General features: G+C 43.2%; 1 protein-coding gene and 1 pseudogene across 3 annotated transcripts in view; one reads left to right on the top strand and one right to left on the bottom strand.

Annotated features, from left to right (window-relative positions):
* Positions 1-17,166, bottom strand: part of LOC121287200 (cAMP-specific 3',5'-cyclic phosphodiesterase 4C-like) — a 286,241-nt gene that overhangs the window by 193,230 nt on the left and 75,845 nt on the right. The gene's annotated exons all lie outside the window — the stretch shown is intronic.
* Positions 16,704-16,822, top strand: LOC121287672 (annotated as a pseudogene).

The raw sequence follows: 17,166 nt of genomic DNA, 5'->3' as shown, positions 1-17,166 counted from the left end.
GTGCTGTACCTGTCCTGGGGGTGTTTGATGTGGACAGTGTAGAGGGAGATTTACTCTGTATCTAACCCCGTGCTGTACCTGCCCTGGGAGTGTTTGATGGGGATAGCGTAGAGGGAGCTTTACCCTGTATCTAACCCTGTGCTGTACCTGCCCTGGGAGTGTTTGATGGAGACAGTGTAGAGGGAGCTTTACACTGTATCTAACCCCGTGCTGTACCTGCCCTGGGAGTGTTTAATAGGGATAGCGTAGAGGGAGCTTTACACTGTATCTAACCCCGTGCTGTACCTGCCCTGGGAGTGTTTGATGGGGACAGTGTAGAGAGAGCTATAAGCCACTCTGTGTCTGATTGTTATGCCATTAATGATTAATGGTTTCAGGAGAGGAGCAAAAAAGATCAGTGATGAAATAGTTAACTAAGCATATTATAATTATATGCCACCCCAGACGTAAAAATTAATGATGTTGTCACCTCTTTTGACTGGTGGTCAGGTTCCAAGGCACCAGCATCTGCATCCCAGCTCCTTGGCACCTCAGCTAAGTGGTCAGGCTGGTCAGTGAGTATTAGGAAGCTCTTGGCATTTGTGTTTGTTAAAAAAAAAACAAACTAGGCTGATCCCCAGCCTTATCCAATACCCGCATGTGCTTATTAGTCCAGTCCTTATCCAGGATGGGGCCTGGGGGTGGAGCAAAATCTTGGAACTGTTTCTCACTTGCCAGCCCACCTAGCTTAGGGATTCAACTGGATCCCATCCAAATTATAAGGAGAATTTGAGGTGAATTTGAGTAGAATGAGCCCATGTTCTCTGGGGTTTAAAGGACTGAGATGGGATCTCATTGAAACTTATAACATTCTTAGAGGGCGGATGCTGAAAAGCTGTTTCCCCCTGGCTGGAGAATCTAGAACAAGAAGTCACAGTCTCAGGACAAGGCATTGGCCAACTAGAACTTAGACAATGAGAAATTTCTTCACTCAGAGGCGGGGTTGCCAACCCTCCAGGCTTGGCCTGGAATCTCCAAGAATTGAGGATCAACCTCCAGCACAATGCAGTGTACAACCCGGAAAAATACCTTTGAGACATTAAAAAATTTTCTTTGAACATTTCTCTTTACCAGATATAAAGATATTGAAAATGGTGAGGGTGGGGCAGTGTTGTTTGTTTGACAGTCAAGCATTATCCAATTGGGTAATGAGTCTTTTTGCTTTCCAATTGGCGAAGGAAGGCAGTACATCACAAGGATGGATGTGTTGGCCAACTGATGGGCTGGAATGTGGGGCAAGTCATGTGATGAAACCTCCAGGAATACATTTAATCACAGTTGACAACCCTATTCAAAGGATTAAAAGACTTTGGAATTCTCTACCTTAAGAGAGCTGTGGATGTTCAGATTTCAAGACAGAGACTGACTTTTGGGCACTAAGGGAACTAAAAGATTTGGGGATTGAGCGGGAAAGCTGAGGTAAAAGATCAGCTGTGATTTCATTGAATGGTGGAGCAGGCTCAAGGAGCAAAATGGCCTACTTGCTGCTCCTATTTCTCATGTTCTTAAGTAAAAGGACAGCTTCTTTAATTGACTTCAAATAACTCAGTGTGAACCAGGGAGGCTGCCTGACATGTCAGGCCTGGCTTGACTCAGTGTCGCACTGGCAGAACCGTCACCCAATGAACCATGCCAACCGATAAATCAATCATGCGCACAGATTTATAAAAAGCTGTACACTTAAGGCTATTTTTGTGGTTGCTGAGCAACAGTGTGTTGCAGCTGCATTAAGTGAGAGTTGAGTGTCTCTAACCTCTGCACGCTGCTGTCTTGTGTCTAGGCAGCAGAGGCTTCCAATTTTCCATGACATCTGGAATGTCTCTAGGTGACCTTGTCCTTCATTGTTGTGAGTGGACAATCCCCAGACAACAATGAGGCTTGCGGAGAAAGGTTGAGAGCCTTGTCTTTAAAAAGCCTGAGGATTGAGAAAGAAAGAGTGACCTTGTGTTTTTGTAAGGCTTCAGGGCATCCTCAAGAGCTTTACAACCAAGGAAGCACTTTTGGAAGTACTTTTAGGTGCTGTTGCAATACAGGAAATGTAGCTTGGGGAAGATGGAGGACTGAGGGAAAGGGAGGAGTGCCACAGTTTGGAAGTCCTGGGAGTGTATGGTTGAGAGTGGGAGACGATGGGATGAGTCTTAGTTTCATTACATTGTGAATGCTGAGTGGGCTGGAGTATTGGGAAGCTTCAGGGTAACAAGGGAGAAAAATTTAGAGGAGGACTGAACATAGCATCAATACAATTAGAAGTGTTTGCACTAGAACAATGCTGGAGACTAGAATGAGAGGGGAAAGGTAATGTACACTTGGGCCAGAATCTTCAGGTTGGGGAGCGGAGGGGGCGGGGCCTGCTTGCTGATGCTTAACATGATGGGCAGTGATGTCCCTATGTCACCGCACATCATTCAGATTTTCAGTTCGGCAGGCGCGCAACGGAGTCGGCTGCATGCCTGCCGAACTGTCAAAGGCCTATTAAGGCAATTTAAATATCAATTAAAACGATAAACTGAGCCGCCCGTCCAACCTTAAGAGCCCAGGCGGCCTTCACATTTATCAAGGAGCCTCATCCATGGGCAGGATGAGGTTTTGTGAAGGTATTTAAAGTTTTATAAACATTTTTAATAACATTCATAGACATGTCCCAGCTCATGTGACACTTTCACATGAGGGGACATGTCTTAATTTTTTTTTTCTTTATTAAAATTTTCAGAACTTAAACTAAAGAGAGCACTCCCCCATTCAGGCAACCCCCCACCCCGGCTGAACAGGGAGCGCTCAGCACTTTCAGGTGCTTGTCATGCTGGGCAGGCCAATTAAGGCCACATAAGATGGCGGCACCCAGCCAATCACGGGCGGCTGCATGCCTGCTCACGCCCGCTCTCGCCCAGCCCCTCTGACAGGGAGAAAATTCTCCCTTTGCGTTCTTTGAGCCTATATCAAGAAGTTTTATCAATAAGGATATGGAGTAGAAAAACAAGGAGATTTTGATAAACAAAAACAAGAATTGCAATTTTTGGTTTTGTATCAGATATCCAGCATCCACAGTATTTTGCTTTTATCTTAGAGGTTTTGTTAAACCTATATAAAACACTGGTTCAACCTCAACTGGAGTATCGCATCCAGCTCTGGGCACCACACTTTAGAAAAGTTGTGCAGGCAGTAGAGTGTGTGTGGAAAAGATTCACGAGAATGGTCCCAGGGGTGAATAACTTCAGCTCCGTGAATAGGTTGGAGAAGTTGGGACTGTTCTCCTTGGAGAAGAGAAGGGCTGAGAGGAAATTTGATTGAGGTGTTCAAAATCATGGGGGTCTGGACTGAGTGGATCGGGAGAAACTGTTCCCATTGGTTCGCATACAAGAGGGAACAGATTTAAGATAATTGGCAAAAGAAGCAATGACAACATGAAGAAAAGCTTTCTCACACAGCAAGTGGTTAGGACGTGGAATGCATTGCTCGAGTGTGGTGGAGGCTTTCAAAAGAGAATTGGATCATTATCTGAAGAGGAAAAATACCCCTGGAAAAGGCAAGGGAGCGGGACAAGGTGAATTACTCTTACAGAGAACCAGCACAGACACAATGGGCTGAATGGCCTAAGTAATTTCACTTGAAGGACCCTTTACCAGGCTGCAAGGAGGGAACACGAGCAGCAGAAACAGAACCAAATCGTGGAACTCCCTTCCTAACAGCACAGTGGGAGCACTGTCATCACACAGGCTGCAGTGGCTCACCACCACCTTCTCAAGGGGCAACTAGAGATTCTCAATAAATGCCAACATTGCCACTGACAACCAGGTTCTGTGAATGAATAAAAAGAAAGGGAAAGAGACAGAACCAGTATGGTCAGCAGCAGTGAAAAATAATGTACAGGAGAAGGTGGGGAATGTGAGGGGAAAAGAAACTGCAAGAGTGGAAAGTTCTTTCTTGGTAGGGAAAAAAATTCACAGTAATCAAAAACATATCAGGAAACCAACTCAGTAACCATGCTTTGATTTACAAATAATACTATAATTCATGGACTCGATGGGTGTAAGGCTGCCTTCTATGCCCCTAATGTCACTGAAATCGAGATTTTATTTGGCTTCGATGACACTGAAATGCTGAACCGAAGGCAGCTAACACTGTAGTGGGCAATAATCACATGATCGATGCCACATGCCTGGACATCACATGATCAAACGTCATGTGATTGACTATCACATGATCAACCACATGCACGATGGGCTGAAGAAGAACGTAAGGAATAGGGACAGGAATAGGTCATAAGGCTCCTCGAGCATTCAGTATAATCATGGCTGATCCTCTGCTTGAGCTCCACTTTCCCACCTACTCCCCATATCCCTTTATACCCTGTGAGACAAAAACCAGTCTGTCTGAGCCTTCACCCACTCACTAAAGACACACAAACGTAGCTGTACCCCAATAAGCGATACTGCCAATATCCTGGGAACAAATCCCAAAGTTGGGCTTGAATGCCAGCTGTAGTGCAACAGTTGCCATGGCAACTTAAATCCTGCTGAATTAAATTTCCAAATTTGCTCTCCACAAAAATAAATAAAAGTCTGGGAGTCTGTTAGTGAAAGAGCACTCCATTAACACTAACCAAAATAGCTGGATTGCACCATTATGGTGATGTAAAGGGAGCTTTTCTCGGTTTTGACTTTATTATACTCAGATTTGGGCCATCAATGGCAAAACCAGCATGTATTGCCTATCTCTAGCTGTCCCTTGAGAAAGTAATGGTGCGCCTTCTTCTTGAACTGTTGCAGTCCGTGTGGTGAAGGTGTTGTTAGGGAGGGAGTTTCAGGATTCTGACCAAATGATAATGATAGAAAGGCCACTACATGTCTAACTCAGGATGGTGCATGACTCAATGGAGAAACTCACATGTGTGTTGCTGCCCTTGCCCTTCTAGATGGTGGTGGTTGCAGAAAATGCAGTACCTATGTTTGACAGGACAATGTAGAGAGAGCTTTACTCTGTATCTAATCCCGTGTTGTACCTGTCCTGGGAGTGTTTGATGGGGACAGTGTAGAGGGAGCCTTACTCTGTATCTAATCCCATGTTGTACCTATCCTGGGAGTATTTGACAGGGACAGTGTAGAGGGAGCTTTACTCTGTATCTAACCCCATGCTGTACCTGCCCTGGGAGTGTTTGATGGGGACAGTGTGGAGGGAGCTTTACTCTGTATCTAATCCCATGTTGTACCTGTCCTGGGAGTGTGTGCATAGAATAGAAAATGTTCTAGTCTGAGCTTTTATATCCCTCACCTTGAGGGGAACAAAGATTTACACTTAAAAAAAAACAGTTCGCACTGTGTTTCTCACCACTAGCTGAGGTTTGCGGATGCTTTGTCACTATAGATTGCATGACAACACTCTCCCTGTACCTTGTGGTCAGGGCCACCCATCCTCTTGTAGCTCTCTATACAGAGTATCTGAGTCAGCAGAGAACAGAATAAAAGCCTGGTGAAAGCCTCAGATAATAACCAGTGACTCAGAAGCCAATTACAAAAATATAAAGAAAACATTGAAAAAAAACACTGTTTCCAGTATAAAACCTCCCAGATCTGTGCCCCACCCTCTCCGTTGTATTGTCGATTGAAAATTGCTATTGCACTTGGACGTGACAGCGCCAAAGCTACAAATGTAGAAATGTGGGGAAATCTTCCCCCAACAGAGATATAGGTACCACAGTGTCTCCAGGTTCTTGTTGGATTTGTGTCTAAACTCACACCAGTGTTTATCAATCGGGCCTTGACTTTAATCCGTGGCAGGAATCAGCTGGTGAGGGAGGTGCGGAGGTCAAGCACCCACATGCGGGGGTCAAGCACCCATGTTATCCTTGACCATTAGGACCAGGAAATGGTAGGAATAAAATTGCCTTTGCAGCCTCAACACTTTATTGTAATTTCCGTGAATGGCTGGCTAAAATGGTGGTGAACAGATTGGTCCTGCCGAAGCTTGTCACACAATTATCACCCTCACGGTTCAGTAATATGTCTCATGATTCAGGAAACAGCGTGGAGAGGGCGGAAATGACTCACTCCTGCAACAGTAATTTCAATGCTGGCCTCCATTTTACTCAAGGAAACCCAAAATGCCTGGACTTGTGGGCACGAGCTAATGAAACATTCTAGGTGCGTTGTATTTCATGCGACGTTAATTCAGACAAGTCAGAAGATAAATCACGAGTGGAATGAAGGATGTACAGAAGAATTAGTCAATTTTTGCTGCTTCGAGCTCGAGTGCTCAGCTAACAATTTAACAAGTCATCGCTGGTGCATTCTGATTGGCCTCTCACCTACACATATGCTATATCACTTCCAATCACGCTGTACTCAAAGCCCTCAGTGAAGCTGTCGTGATTTGTCAACCCACTAAAGAAACTAAGGAGAGATTAGCTCCAATATGTAGCACACTAAGAGACAGTCAGGCCCGTTGATGAGTAACTTATGACACAGTCCACAGCTCCATCCTAAACAACTCCATCCCTTTCCCTAGCCACTGTCTCATGCTAAACCAAACCACTTGTAACACTGATGTCAATTTGACCCCAAGTTGAGCTTCTGTTACCGTGACATCTCCATCACTAAGACCACTTATTTTCACATCACTGCTCTGATTCTGCCCTCTTGTACATCACCTTATTTAAGGAAAGATATAAATGCATTAGCAGTTCAGAGAAGGTTTACCAGACTATTACCTAGAAGGAGTGGGTTGTCTTATGAGGAAAGGTTGGATAGACTAGGCTTGTATCCGCTGGTGTAAGAGTGAAGTGTAAGAGGCGACTTGAGGTGGGAAGGGCAGCATCGACGGGAGATAAAAACCGATGGCAGAGAGCCCCTTCAACCTGTTTCTACCTGTCAGAGTTGAAGTGTGAAGTCAAAGGAAAACAGGTAGATGATTAGTGGTGATCACTTCCATGTCTCTTTTGATTGGCCAAGTCATTTAAATCAGGAGGCGTTAATACAGTTGAAGAGTACAGTTAAGAGATTCACTTGTAAAATATTTAACATCCAAATTAATTAATTAAATAGAATAGAGATGGCTGGGCAGGCGGTGTGTTGCAGCTGTAGTATGTGGGAACTGGTGGACGCCAGTACGATCCACGGTGACCACATCTGCAGCAAGTATTGGCTGCTCAAGGAACTTCAGTTCAGAGTTGATGAGCTGGAGAATGAGCTGCGGACACTGTGACACATCAGGGAGGGGGAGAGTTACCTGGACACTGTTTCAGGAGACAGTCACACCTCTTAGATTAATTCCATAAAATTTGGACCGTAGTCAGGGACAGGAGGGTGTGACTGCGAATGAGGCAGGTATGGGGATCCAGGATTTAGCTTTGGAGGAGCCTCAGCCAGTGCCCTTGTCCAATAGGTACAAGGTTCTTGCGCTTGGTGTGGACGAGGGCACAGACTGCAGGGAGGATGAGCGAACTGACCACAGCACCATGGTACAGAGCACCATTCAAGTGGGGAGAGAAAAGAGAAATGTGATAGTAATAGGATATAGCATTGTTAGGGGAATAGGTACAGTTCTCTGCAGCAAAGACAGAGAGTCCTGAAGGCTGTGTTGCCTACCTGGTGCCAAGGTTAAGGACATCCCTTCAGGGCTAGAGAGGAACTTGGAGTGGGAGGGACCACGATCCAATTGTCGTGGTCCATATAGGTACCAATGGCATAGGTAGGACTAGAAAAGAGGTTCTGCTGAGGGACTACAAGCAACTCAGGGCGAAATTAAAAGCAGAACCACAAATGTAATAATCTCCGGATTATGACCTGAGCCATGTGCAAATTGGCGCAGGGTAAAGAAGATTAGAGAGGTAAATACATGGCTTAAAGATTGGTGTGGGAGAAATGGGTTCCGATTCATGGGGCACTGGCACTAGTACTGGGGAAGGAGAGAGCTGTTCTGTTGGGACGGGCTTCATTTGAACCCATGCTGGGACCACTGCCCTTGCGAATTGTATAACAAGGGTTGGAGATAGGACTTTAAACTAATTAGTGGGGGGAGGGGGGTGCGCGGTGTGGAGAGGGTTCAATTGAAGGGAAGTTTAAAAAATCAAAAAGAAATGAGAGAGCACAGGAGCAGAGGTGCAGGGTAGTGAAGAGGTGAATGATAATCAAATTGTGGTAAAGGGCAGAAAATATAAGCAGAAGAGTGCAGCTGGAATTAGAATCAGAATGAGTCAAAGCTTAAGGCTCTTTATCTGAACGCATGCAGCAATTCTAACAAGATAGATGAGTTGACGGCACAAATAGAAGTAAATGAATATGACTTGATAGCTATTAGAGACGTGATTACAGGGTGACCAAGACTGGGAATTCAATACTCAAGGATATTCGACGTTACGGAAAAATAGGCAAAAAGGAAAAGAAGGTTGGGTGGCTTTGTTAATAAAGGAAGGTATCAGTGAGTAGTGATATACGTGCAAAGGATCATGATGTGGAATAAGTTCAGGTGGAAATAAGGAATAGCAAAGGGAAGAAGTCACGGATTGAAGTCTCCTGTAGGCCCCTGAAGAGTTGACTCACTGTAGAACAAAGTATAAATTGGGAAATAATTGAGGCATGTAAGAAAGGTGCTACAATTGTCATGGGTGATTTTAATCTGCATATTGACTAGACAAATCAGATTGGCAGGGGTAACATGTAGAGTGCATCACGGATTGTTTCTTAGACCAATATGTTGCAGAACCTACCCGGGATCAAGCTATTTTAGATCTCATAATGTGCAATAGGGTGGGATTAATAAGAGATATGGTAGTTAAGGATCCCCTAGGGGGGTAGCAAACACAACATGGCAGATTCTCAAATTCAGTTTGAGGGTGAGCAACACAGGTCTCAAACCAGTGTCCTCAACTGGACAACAACAGAAGTATGAAGAAAGAGTTGTATAGAGCGGGCTGGGAAAATAGACTAAGGGGAAGGTCAGTGGATGAGCAGTGGCAGACACTTAAGCAGATATTTCATCACGCGCAACAAAAATTTATCCCAGTCAAAAAGAAGGACTCGATGAGAAGGATGAACCACCCGTGGTTAACAAAGATGGTCAAGGATAGTATCCAATCAAAAACTCAGGTATACAAAGCAGCAAAAACCAGTGGTAGGCCAGAGGATTGGGAATTATTTAGGAACCAGCAGCAAATGACTAAAAGGCTAATAAAGAGGGAGAAAATTGATTATGAAAGTAAATTGACAAGAGATATAAAAACAAACAGCAAGAGCTTCTAGGGCTAAATAAAAAGGAGAGTGGCTAAAGTGAGCGTGGGACCCTTGGAGGATGTGACTGGAAAATTGATAATGGGGAACAAGGAAAATTTAAACCAATATTTTGCCTCGGTCTTCATGGTAGAGGACACTATAAACATCCCAAAGGTATCAGATAAACAAGGAGCTAATGGGAGGAAAGATCTTGTAACAGTCTCTATCAAGAGGGACAAAGTATTTAACAAACTAATGGGATTAAAGGCAGACAAGTCACCAGGACCTGATGGCCTGCATCCAAGGGTTTTAAAGGAAGTGGCTGCAGAGATAGTGGAGGCATTGGTCGAAATATCCCAGAACTCACTGGATTCCAGGAGGGTCCCAACGGATTGGAAAACTGCTAATGTGACGTCTCTGTTCAAGAATGGGGTGGGGGGAGAAAAAGCAGGAAACTATAGGCCAGTTAGCCTTAAATCTGTTGTTGGGAAAATGCTAGAATCCATTATTAAGGAAGAAATAGCAGGACATTTAGAAAAGCTTAATGCAATCAAACAAAGTCAACATAATTTTGTGAAAGGGGAAATCATGTTCGACAAATTTTCTACAGTTCTTTGAGGACATAACAAGCAGAGTTAATAAAGGGGAACTGATAGATGTAGTGTATTTGGATTTCCAGAAGACATTCAATTAGGAAACATAAAAGGTAATTGCACAAGATAGGAACTCACAGTATTAGGGGTAATGTATTAGCATAGACTGAAGATTGGTTAACACAGAGAAGACACAGATTCAGGATTAATGGCTCTTTTTCAGGTTGGAAAGACATAACTAGTGGAGTGCCACATGGGTCAGTCCTCGGGCCTCAATTACCTACTATTTATATTAATGACTTGGAGGAGGGGGCAGAGTGTAATGTATCCAAATTTGTTGACAATACAAAAATAGGTGGGAGGACATGTTGTGACGAGGACATAAGGAATCTGCAAGGTGTTATACATCGGTTGAGTGAATGGGCAAAAACTTGGCAGTTGGGGTTTAATGTAGGAAAGTGTAAAATCATGCACTTTGGTAGGAAGAATCAAAAGACAGACTATTATTTAAATGGAGAGAGATTCCAAAAAAGTGCAGCACAGAGGGATCTGGGTGTTCTTGTGCATGAAACACAAAAAGCTAGCATGCAGGTGCAGCAAGTAATTAAGAAGGCAAATGGAATTTTGGCCTGTATTGCCAGGGGATTGGAGTTTAAAAATAGGGAAGTCTTGTTACAACTGTACAGGGTGTTGGTGAGGCCACACCTGGAGTACTCTGTACAGTTTTGGTCCCCGTATTTAAGAAAGGATATGCTAGCTTTGGAGGCAGTTCAAAAGAGATTCACTAGGCAGATTTCTGGGATGAAGGGGTTGACCTATCAAGAACGGCTAAACAGGTTAGGCCTTTATTCATTAGAATTTAGAAGGATGGTGGGGGGGAGGTGGTGATCTTATTGAAACGTACAAGATTCTGAGGGGGCTTGACAGGGTAGATGTTGAGAAAATGTTCCTACTAGTGGCAGAATCTCGAACTAGGGGACATAGTTACAAAATAAGGGGGCACTCATTTAAAACAGATGCGAAGGAATTTCTTCTCTCAGAGGGTAGCGAATGTCTGGAATTCTCTACCCCAGAGAGTTGTGGAGGCCAGATCACTGACAGTGTTTAAAGAGGAGTTGGACAGATTTTTGAAATAGCGGGGAGTTGAGGAGTTGGCACAAAAGAGGAGTTGAGGCCTGGGGCAGATCAGCCATGATCTTATTGAATTTCGGGGCAGGCTTAAGGGGCCTAATGGCCTACTCCTAAGCCTATTTCTTATATTCTTATGTTGTCAATTAAAACACATAAGATCCTGAGGGGTCTTGACAGGGTGGATGTGGAGACGATGTTTCCTCTTGTGGGTGAATCTAGGACTAGGGGTCACTGTTTAAAAATAAGGGGTGGCCTATTTCAACCAGAGATGAGGCGAAAATTTTTCATGCACTCAGAGGGCCATGAATCTTTGGAACTCTTTTTCTGAAAAGGTGGTGGAAGCAGAGTCTTTGAATATTTTTAAGACAGAGGTGGATAGATTCTTGCTAAGCAAAAGGGTGATAGTTATCGGGGGTAGGTGGGATGCAGATTTCAGGTTACTATCAGATCAGCCATGATCTTCTTAAATGGCAGAGCTGGCTCAAGGGCTGAATGACCTATTCCTGCTCCTTGTTCATATGTTCATAAATCCATATGCTAGTTTTCATTGCTCCACCATTGGTGGTCATGCTTTCAGCTGTCAAGTCCCTAAACTCTGAAATTCCCTCCCTAAACCCCTCAGACCTACTACCTCTCTCTCCTCCTTAAAAGTGACCTTCTTCATCAACCTTTTGGTCACCTGTCTTAATCTCTTATGTGGCCCGGTGTTAAATTTTGTTTGCTAATTGCTCCCGTGAAACACCTTGGAATGTTTTAGTGCATTAAGGATGCTATAGAAATGCAAGTTGTTATTTTCTGGGGCAATGGTTTGAACAGAAACTCGATGAAAACAGTTCTTTTTTCCATCACTTTTCCAAGTGTAAAAATCAAGTTTAAAGCAAATAATAAAATTAATTTCAGACTTTTCCAGTGGGTAAACACACCATCTGGGACTAAGCCCAGGCTCCAAGGCTAGTCAAGCACTGATGTTTGATTTGGTGGGCTGAGAGTAATTATGGTGTATTTGCAAATAAAACAAAAAATGTTTGCTAAATGATGTTTCCTTAATTTGCTTTACAAGTGCAAACATCGAAGTGTCTTGTATACAGCCAACAGCATGCTGGGATTAGCAGAATCCTTCTTTCCTCGCACCATATTGTAACACAGTCACACATACTTACTGCATCCTGTTTGCAGTTAGCTGCAGGATCCCAGCTGTTACTTTATGATCACAGATGGTCAAACATAAGTGAAATTTCTTTTTGATTTCATTCTTTAGAAATCACTGGTTCGGCCTCAGCTGGAGTATCAGGTCCAATTCTAGGTACTGCACTTTAAGAAGAATATGAAAGGGTGCAGAAGACACTTATGAGAATGTACCAGGGATGAGGGACTTTAGTTATGCAAAAAGATGGGAGAAGCTGGGATTGTTTTCCTTAGACCAGAGAAGATTAAGGTGAGGTTTAATCGAGGTGTTCAAAATTTTGAAGGATTTTGATAGAACGTTACAATTATGAGATTTATAAGATTGTTGTTATGGGACTGTGTCTTTAAATTTAAGGTAAAATGAAGGGGGTCATGTGACCTGTTCTGCAGCCTGCCTGACGGTAAGCCTAGGTGGTTTGATTGATGGAGATCAAAGGAACATTTAGATTGTTTTACTGAGAAGGTGGAAGGTATTTATGCTTGGTGACAATGACAGCAGACTGTGTGCTAACATTGGCTAGAATGTGAATCTCCATAGTCCCAGAAAAGTGTTGAGAATGTTGGGTTGTAAACAGTTTTGCTTTAATCTATCCATTTAGTTTCAAGATGAAAGAGGGTTGGCTCTCAAGAATAGCAAATTAGCATTTCTACCTAGAGGCAATGCCCATTTGATTCTTATTAGCATGAGGAAGAGTGCAGAGGAAGCCATTTTTGAGATCAGGTTACAGGCTTCTCTTCAAATCACTGAATATCACAGACAGGCAGCAGTTTTGTGTGGTCAGCAGAGAGAAAAGGCTGCTTGGCTTTGCGAGCTATCACAGCCAGATGCTGGAGGGAGATGGGCTATAGTCGACGAGATGCATCCTGCAGCTATCTAAGGATTTGAGGAGATTTGTTCTGGCATGGGCAAAGGGGAAGAATCATTGAAATAGGCTTTACTCCTTGTAGTGGATTTAGGAAACTCTCCAAAAACTAAGGGAAGTGCCTGGAGGCAGTCATTCAAAGTTACTACTTGGCAAAATGAGGAAATGTGAACCCATTGGAAGCTGGAAGCAACTGTGCATTGCTTACTATAATGAATCTAATTCTGTGGAGAGTGTGATATGTGATAAGTATAAAAGTAGAACATCCATTTCTGTAATTTAAACTATAAGTTTCTTACAAGGATAGTGTTTATGTTGTGGTGTTTTAGTCACTTGTTACAGTGAGAGTTTCAAAATGTGTAATCTTGTCATGTCATTCTTTTCAGTTATTAACTGGAAGTTTGAATTTCCTTTTAAACATTATCAATCTCTATGGGGATTGTAAAAAGAGGGAAAAATGGTTTCCACTCACAGTGGGGGGGGGGGGGGGGGCGTGGTGGGGGGGGGGGGGGGGGGGGGGGGGGGGGGGGGCTCAATAACCAGAGAACACAGATTTAAGATAATTGGCAAAAGAATCAGAGGGAAAAAATGAGGAGTTTTTTATTTTCTTTTAAATGCAGTGAGCTGTTGTGACCTGGAATGCGCTGCCTGAAAGGGTGTTGGAATGGATTCAATAATAACTTTCAAAATAGAATTGGATAAACATTTGAAGGGGAAAAGAGCAGAGGACTGGGACTATAACTGGATGCTGTTTAGAAGCAGAGGCACATTGAGCCAAATGGTCTCCTCCTGTGCTTTAATATTCTATATTCAAGTACTTGGGGATTCCATCAGAATGTGAAAGCTATTGTATTTATTTTAATTAATTCATGGGATGTGGGCTTCGCTGGCTGGGCCAGCATTTATTGCCCACCCCTTGTTGCCCTTGAGAAGTTGGTGGTGAGCTGCCTTCTTGAACTGCTGCAGTCCATGTGGTGTAGGTACACCCACAGTGCTTTTAGGGAGGGAGTTCCAGGATTTTAACCCAGTGACAGTGAAGGAACGGTGATATATTTCCAAGTCAGGATGGTGAGTGACTTGGAGGGGGATCTTTCAGGTGGTGGTGTTCCCATCTATCTGCTGCCCTTGTCTTTCTAGGTGATAGTGGTTGTGGGTTTGGAAGGTGCTGTCGAAGGAGCCTTGGTGAATTCAGCAGATCTCCCAAGATATTCCTCCTGTGGATTTGGAATTTGGTCACGTTTGTTGCTAACTGATCTGTTCTAAATCTGAAAATCTTGATAATTGTATCTGATTTTATTGCATAAAGGTCATTCACATATAAGTGCTTATAAATGTGCAAGCCCAGATCATAAAATGCATGGATTTATATTGTAATTAGATCCATCAATCCATCTGTACAAAAGCAAACATTTTACCCTGCATTCATCTCTAAAGCAAGAGAGAGAAAAAGAGACAGTGTGATCAGTCAACAATGTTTATCTGAATTAATGTGCATTGAGTGATGGGACCTAGATTCATAATTGGAAAGTGTGATCCAGTAGTGAGATGCACAGAGCAGAGGCTGAAGAAACATGTGTGTGTACATGCACATGTGAATGTGTAAGCGTGTATGCAAGTTTATGTGTATGTGTGTATCACACTGGATGTAAGTCATGTGTGATGTCTATGAATAGCCTGTGGAACTCACTGACTGGGATCAAACACAAACACTAGCCACTGAGGTGACAAAGCAGTAGGCTACACTCCAAGTTTCAGCATTTTGTTGTATGGAAGAAGTGCAGAAATTGTTAGGGAGGTGGATGGTGCCATAGCCTGACCATCACAAAACCTGCAGGCATGGGTTAGAGAAGAACAGAGAGAATCCAGGCACCAAGTTACCCGGCACACCCAGTTGGCTCCTACAAGATGATCTGTCCTGGACTGAGGGAGAAAGGAAAAACCTTTTCACCCTTCGGTTGACTCAAGCGCACTACAGGATTTCCCAGAACAATAAAAAGGCCCAGAGCATTTTGGATTTTGTAAATGGGGCATAACACAAAAGAGAAAATAATTATCATGAGTTTATTTAAAGCATTGGTTAGTTCACAGTTGGAGTACTGTGAGCATTTTTGGGTGTTGCATTGTAGAAAGCACACTGAAGCCATGGAGAATACACAGTGTAGATTCAGCAGGATGATGTCAAGCTATAATTATGAGGAGAGAATTGTAATATTAGGACAATTTTCACTAAAGCAGAGGGAAGGCCAAGAAAAGATTTAGTAGATGGTTTTATTTTAATTATGAAGAGTTTTGATAGAGCAAGTTTTTTTTATTCATTCACAGGATGAGAGTGTCACTGGCTCGGTGATGAGTGGGAAAAAGACTTTCTGCTGGCCCAGGAGTCAGTCACAAAAGGGTCATCAATTTAAAGATGACACAAAGAGAATGGGTTAAGGGAAACTTCTTCACACGGAGCTGCTAGAACATGGAATGTTTTGCCACAGGGAATGGTTGGGTTAGAGTCCATTAAATTATTTAAGGGAAAGTTGGATAGATATTTGAAGCAGGAAGATCAGAACCGTGGGGGAGGGTAGGGAAAGAGAGCAGAGCAGTGGATTTAGTTATGAGCCCCCAGTAAAGAACCGGGACAGAAACACTGTGCCAAATAGTAATCTTCTGTCCTCTAAATCTCTCAGTTTTTTCTGGTGCACATAACCCATGTGAGGGTAGAAAGAAAAACTGAGAATATATTTTTTTGAGTTATCTATTTTGAGTTACATTAAAAGGCAACTGTGTTTTTTGGACAGGAAATTGAACAATGTTTTCCTTAGAAAAGGGAAGGCTGAGGGTGAACCTGATTGAGATCCTTAAGATTATGAAATGGTTTGGAAGGGCAGACAAGGATGAAAGGCCGGATTTTCCCTGTTGTGTCACAATCTTGACATCAGCCTCAATTCCGAATTGAGGATCTAGGAGTGACCATGGGAGGGTCACTCGCAATCTTCCTGGAGGCACCCAATTAAGAAACCATCTCTAGAAAACCCCACAATTAAAGATACTGAGGGGGTGAGGGAAGCAGGAGGCTCAATCAGAGGGCCCACAGCCCCAATGGGCAATATGGGCAATGTTGAGACAGGCAGGAGATCGCAAGGTCATCTCAAAATGAGGCATTCTCTGGAGCATTGTGAAAAATTAAAAATCAGACATGGCCACAGCTCTCAGTCCATCATAGTGCATCAGCATCCTACCACAGGGTGGCTTGTGGCAGCAACTGTGGCCATTGCATCCCAGCAGGTTTGTGCTGAGGTGATGGAGAGGAGGCAACGATGGCTCCCCCCAACCTACTGCCTGGAGGAACCTGCATTTCAATTTCAGTCTCCAGCCTCAGTGTGGGAGGCCTGGCCACCATCAGGAAGACCCTGGTAAAATGATTATCTTCCCCCAATGGGCCTAACTGGCTATCCCACCACTATTGGATGGGTAGCCCCTGCAACATTGACCCACATTTGGCAAGATCACTCAGAACTGTATAAAGTATAGGCAGGTGGAGGACATTGATTGGATAATTACTTGAGCACAAATAAAGAGACACACCTTTAGTTACGGTGCCCCTTTAAGGGCTATCCACTTTTGTTAGTTTATTTGACTTTTTGTTAATTTGTCCCTTTTTTTGTTAATTGATTTCATCAAAAGATTATAAATGGGGAGAGGCCTACTGCTATACTAATCTGAAAACATCTGAACTCGCCTGATCTTGGAAGCTAAGCAGATTCAGGCCTGTTTAGTACTTGGATGGGAAACTGTCAGGGAATACTAGGTGCAGTAGGTTTGGTTTTTGTTATTTGTTACAGTGTTCCTTTGAGGGGCTGTTCACATAAATTGTTTGATTTGATTTGTTAATTTGTTAATTTATCCCCTTTTTGTTGATTGGTTATACTCAAAAGGGTATAAATGGGGACGTTTCCTTTGTGATTTTGTCTTTATTTGCACTATCCCTTTTAAGAGGCTGCCCCTTTACTTTGTTAATTTGTCTATTTGCTAATTTGTTTTCTTTTACTCAAAAGAGTATAAAGAGATACTTATTGTCAGTGGAGGGGGAGTAGAATTAGGAGCTATACGCTTGTAATGTTTCACTCTGTGAATAAATCTACATCTGAGTAAAGACTGACTTCT

Source organism: Carcharodon carcharias, chromosome 14 (assembly GCF_017639515.1).
Source record: "Carcharodon carcharias isolate sCarCar2 chromosome 14, sCarCar2.pri, whole genome shotgun sequence".
Taxonomy (NCBI): domain Eukaryota; kingdom Metazoa; phylum Chordata; class Chondrichthyes; order Lamniformes; family Lamnidae; genus Carcharodon; species Carcharodon carcharias.
This window is presented reverse-complemented; position numbering and strand designations above follow the sequence as displayed.